We start from the raw sequence: 6000 nt of genomic DNA on the forward strand, positions 1-6000 counted from the left end.
TCAAAGAGGGGCAACTGTAGACACCCCATTTTTGACCGACCTTAAGACTCAGACGTCACCGATTGAGCGCTTGGTGATATTGCATATTGTGCTCGTTCTGAGGTTGCGGAGTCATAGCTGCGAGCCTTGCCTCCAAACTTCCGGACTCTTTTGTGCTTTGCCTCGGTTTGCGAACCAGGTCCCGTTTTCTCCGTTTTCTCTTCCTGAAGGGAGGGAGAGGTCTCGTAGATCATCTCTCAGTGGCCGTAGGCTACGTTTTGTGGTCGTAGGCCATTTTTCCCATTTCGGAGCCCAGTTCCCGATTTTCAGAGCCGTTGGCCGTATGCCTCGGTTCGGGACCGCTTAACCACCTCCGTTTGTTCCGGTTTTTGGCATATATCTTATTTACTCCCTTTTGAGGGACACTGAGGCTCGAGAGACCAACTTCGTGGTCGAACGCCACCTACGGTGCTTAACAGCTTGTTTTTGGGGCCTCGGGCTGCGCATTTTGGCCCCCGAACCTTCGTTTTGCATTGGTTTCAGTTCATTTTTGGCAGAGACCTTATTTTCATTGTTAGAAGGTTGTAGAAGGGTGGGAGGCCAGAAATTGTTCTGAAAGCCAACTTTATTCCTTCATCGCCCTCCGTCGCCCGTTTTCCTCACTAGAAAGCTGGTGTTGACCATTCCCAGGCCACTTTCTTTGGCCCTCAACCACATATTTGTGTTGTACACACCTGGGAGGCCACCAATATGTCATGGCCGGCCAACAATTGTTCCTGACCCTTTTGAACCCCTCTAAAAAGTTGGTTTTTCTCTCTCTTGGTTCACATTTTCAGGGTTTTGACCACATAGCTGTGTTGTGCACACATAGGAAGCCACCAATATGGAGTGGCCGGCCACTAATTCTCATTGACCCTTTTGACCCTAGCCGGCTGGCTAGGGGAGGTGGCCAGCCGGCCACCTGAACCTTTTCTACCTGGCCGGCCTTGTTCCTCTCTCCAGGTACATTACAGATGTACCCTCTGTTTCCCCCCAGATCCTGTATCCGGGGGGGTCTTTTAGGGGGGAAATTTGAATTTGATTTTTCCCCCTTTTCCTCCACTCTCCTCTATAAAACCAGACCCTCCAGCTCCATTTTGAAGGGTTACAAATTCTTGTTTAGAGCCTTGCTTACGTCTCTCCCTCTCCCTCTCTTCCAAGCCTCAAAACCCTAAAAGCCTTACACCATTTACACACCAACCCATAGCTCCACACATCCACACTCCACTCCAACCTTTTGAAGCTGATTTCCAGAGGCTAGGAGCTCCTCTTCTTGGTCCAAAGGCTGCTGGTTCATTGCTCTTCAAGGGTAAGCACACTTTTCCCCTAAACTAGTCTTTTCTTGCCTCATTTATAAGCCTTACTTGCAAGCATTTTTGGGCTCCGACCCGAACTGTAAATAGTCATATTTTGTGCTCATCTCCATGTTTGATTAAGGGTCTTTCTCTGTTTGAGGTCTCCTCCTCACCCTTTGTGTTTAAACTCTCTTTTAGGCCTATTTTTGCATGATATTTTAGGTTTATTTGTGAGTTGTTTTGGACTTGGTCATAAACTGAAAAATGTCTTTTTTTGAGCCCCTATTCAACTTTGTTGAAGAGCTCTCCTCTGTTTGAGGTCAGTTGCTATCACTTGTCTCTTTATCCCTCTTTTAGGCCTTTTTCTTGCATGTTGATTTAGCCTCACTTGTGTCCATCTTCAAGACTTGATGTAAACTATAAAGTGCCATGTTTTAAGCCCCTCTTCAATGTTGTTTAAGGGCTCTTTGCCATTTGGGGCCAGCTGCTGTCCCTTGTCTCTATTCTCTCTTTTAGGGCCATTTTTACATGATAGATTAGCCCTATTTATGTTCATTTTTGGGACTTGTTATAAACTGGAAAAAGGCATGTTTTGACATTATCTTCATGTTTTATTAAGGTAATTTTCTTATTTTAGGTCACATGCTTCCTTGAATGCTTGATTGTCCCTTGTTTTGAGCCTTACACCTAATCCCCAATGGCTTGCTTTGTTTGGTCTTCTAGCCACTGGAATCCAGTGGATTTCTAGTGGCTTTGATGCTATTTTGAGCCTCCAAATCAGAGGGGGGGTGCCCCTCTCTCACCTTGACTTGTTTGATGGCCATTTTGGCCTTTCAAAGGGACCCCTCTTTACATGTTTTAAAGGCACACTTTAGGGTCAATTTGATGAGTTTTGGGACTATCATATTTGATTTCCAGAGTTTTTTTGGTCATGCTTCATGTCTTGCATGTGCCTAATAATCCCTTTGTATGCCCTCTAAAGGAGCCCCTCATTTGTGCATGTGTTGGCTGTATTTCCATGGTTATTTGGGCATATTTTGGCATGTTTTATTCACTGATTTTCGCTGGTTTGATGAGTTCTCACTTGCTTCATATACATGCCATGTAACCCTTGTTTACTAGTCGAAATTGCATGATACTTTAGCCCATCTTGCTAGCACCTTTTGGCCTTTCTTTGAACTAAGAAAGTTCATGTTTTGGGACTGCCTTGACTCTGTCTTCATGCTTCATGATCAAATAGTGCATGCTTTATATAGCTATAGGTCATTGCGCATGCCTAGTTTTGAGTTTCGGGGTTCGTCTCATGCGTCGGGTGCCATATTGCCATGATTCGGGGCTGTTTAGCATCCTATTTTAGTGCTGAAATTTGCATGTTCATATGCCATATTCCATGCCTTGCCATGCTTTGGTAGAGTGGCATTTGATGCCTTAGGTTCGGTCCTCGGTTTGTGTGCATGTGCGCACGCCTTTCGAGTGTCTCATTTTCCTCTTATGGCCACTGATGTGGTGTAACAAGCCCGTGGGCCTCATGCTATAGTTCGGACTCGATTTTGTTTCACGGTTCTTAATCTGAACCAAAGAGTCCAAATCTGGCAAATCATTTTGAGAAAACAGATTTTTAGAAAAGAAATGCCAAACATGGACTGCTTTACCAGATACAGAGTCGCCACCTAAATATTTTATTAAGGGGGAATTTAGGAAACCCTGACTCGGTGTCGAAGGCCACATGTCCGTCATCACCGAAGTTGTCTCGGCTCGGGAGCTAGGGTACGATTGGGGAAGGTCAGCTATGAGCACCCCCTCTCGCCCGGTCCGAAGACCGGCCTCTACTAATCATGATATCCGTTTTTGAAAACTTTATGTGTTCTTATTCTGGTTATTAGCCTAGAATTACTATGTTATGCACACAGCAAACAAGTATAGAACAAATTGCCTAAATTGGAACAAAACATTTCATGTTTGTTTTGAAAATGGTTTGCTACTCGCAAGTAGGCTAAAATGCAGGTTTTGCCACCCTCAAGTGGGCTTTTAGAAAAGATGGTTTTGCCACTATCTAGTGGGCTTTAAAATTCACAGTTTTAATGTGTTATCCTAATTTAGGTAATTTGACCTCCATCCACAGGCATTCAAGCAGTTATATCACATAAGTAGCTAGCCTCATGGTAATCATGCTATCATGGCAACATTCACACGCATGCGATATGCTAAAGCATAAAAGCTTACCTAGTACTCCGTGCCAAAACAATAAACTAGTTAGCAAACATGCATGTCCTAGTTCATGTTAGATTGACTAATGCAACACATACGGGATGCAATTGAAGTAGGCTCGGCTAACCTAAGCATGGCATGTGAGATGCAATCAATTGATGCACGTATTCAATTTTGAAATTAAAGTACAAATGCAGTTAGCATGATGTGCCGAGCCTGATGCATGTCAACAAATGCATGAATGCACGCATGCATAGCATAAGGTATGCTAAAATAAATGTGCCCTAATCTACCATCATAAGCAGGTAAATAAAAGGGAAGAAAGAAGTGGGGTTAGAAGACATACACACCACCCACACACACTTATTACAGCTTTGCCCTCACTCGGAGGGCCCAAATAAATATTACAGTCCCAAATAATAAACAAATAAAATTATTACAGAATTTTCTAATTAATTAAAAGGAAGGATGGAAAAGAAAAGGAGGGTGGCCACAGCCTCTGCCTCGAAGTGCGCAGATGATGCATGCTCGGAAATTGGCTCGCCCGAAAAACCCGTACCGTACCCCTGCAACCTCTGTTTGTACTGCCTTGTCTCTCTGAAAATTGCCCCAGTCCTGGAGCAGGTTCCTTACACACTGCAGAGCACCACCGGCCAGACAGAATTTCCACCGGCACTCTACAATTTTCATCGGCTGTTCTTGGATTCATCGGCACTTCAAAGATTGCCGGTCGGCACTAAATTCTGCCGGTCGGCAGAAACTTCCTGCAGAAGACAGTTTGACAGCAAACAGAGAATAGACAGTGCATGGCATGGGGTTTTCAGGCATATGTAACCATGGCCATACTTCCTATCATGTTTTGAACTCAAGGAAACATGTCCTTCGATCTTCGAGCCACCAATGGTGCATGGTGGCTCAAGGAATCAAATTTGCCATTTGATATAAAGATGCATGCAACAAACAAAATGAAAACCGAAGCCTTATCAAGTTGGAATCAAAGGCCCCGGTGACCGGGAATCGAGGCACATTACATCACTTGAAGTATGAATGTTCCTTGATTCCCACACTTGGTTTGACACCCCAAACCAAGTAAATGCAATGCATGTTATGCAAACATGGCTCAACATGCAACATGATACCAAGATGCAAGGCACAACAAGTACTATGCAACTAACATGACAAATGTGTAATGCTAAACATGCAAGGTGCAAATGTGATGCAAACATAGACCAATTTAGGAATGGGATTAGCATGCTACGAGGCTTAATGAAGCAACCATGCAATACACATGAAACAAGCATGCAATGGGGCCTTGAACCATAAAAGGGACAGACCTTAGTCCACCCCAAAATAGCACCAAAAAGTGCTCAAAATGACGGGCAACATCTCATGTCAAAATGCAAGCCAATAGACCCAAGGCTAAGACACCGAAAGGGCCACCTCCTTTCCACAAACAAGACCAAATCATGGCATGATTTAGACAAGTAAGAACAGAGTTTTTACATGCAAAATGGGACTCCAAAACCTCCTAGTATGGCAGCTACAATACCTCTCATGAAATGCTACCACCAAGACTCATTCCTAGGCATAAGAGAGTACACCCTCAAGGCATAAAAGAGGTCATGCATGCACACATACAAACATGATTCTTGGATTAAAAATGTGGTCCTAAATGATGTTAAATCATGAGGGTGATCACAACCATGCATGCTAGAGGTCAACATGCTCAAAGCTTTCAAGCCAAAATACATAGCACCTATAACAAACATGCCAAGCATGACCAAATGGATAACTAACAGACTTTAAGCATGGAAAAACAATACTAAAAGCTTCATGGAACTAAGCCAACACACACAAGAATCATGGCCTAATCATGAGATGCACTTCTTAAGCAAAATGGAGCAATACAAAGCAAGTGCTACAAGCATACAAGGAGGCACAAATCCGGCCAAAAACAGAGGTTACACACGACCTAAAACACCTAAAAAACTTCTGTAATGAGACCAAGAATGATCAAGCACACATGCTACCCTTTTAAGCCAAAAAGCGAGGAAACAAAACAAAGAGGGGAGAGGGGTGTCCCTCCCCTATGCAAGACCTCAAACCACCTTTTTTAACACTGAAAATCAACTGGTTTTTAGTGGTCCAAGGACCAAAACACTGAAGTGAACAAAGCCTTACCAAAGAGGCACCAAAATGGACCAAACAAGGCCTAGAAGGGTGAGTTTGCACTCAAATCACAAAATGACCTGAATGAAAGTTCTAAAGCATGAAAATGTAAGCCTTTTTCATGTTATACACAAGAGCTAAAACAGCAAGCAAGATAGGTAGAAAACTATTGCAAGTTTGGGGAATAAAAAGCAAGATGCTCACCCTTGAAGAACCCTTGAAGAACAAATGGTCTAGCCCTCTTCTTTTGATCAAAACCAGTCCAAAAACTCAAGAAACAACCCTCCAAGTCCCTCAATCTCGGAGTAAG

Source organism: Camellia sinensis, chromosome 3 (assembly GCF_055761805.1).
Source record: "Camellia sinensis isolate YWXY chromosome 3, ASM5576180v1, whole genome shotgun sequence".
Lineage (NCBI taxonomy): Eukaryota > Viridiplantae > Streptophyta > Magnoliopsida > Ericales > Theaceae > Camellia > Camellia sinensis.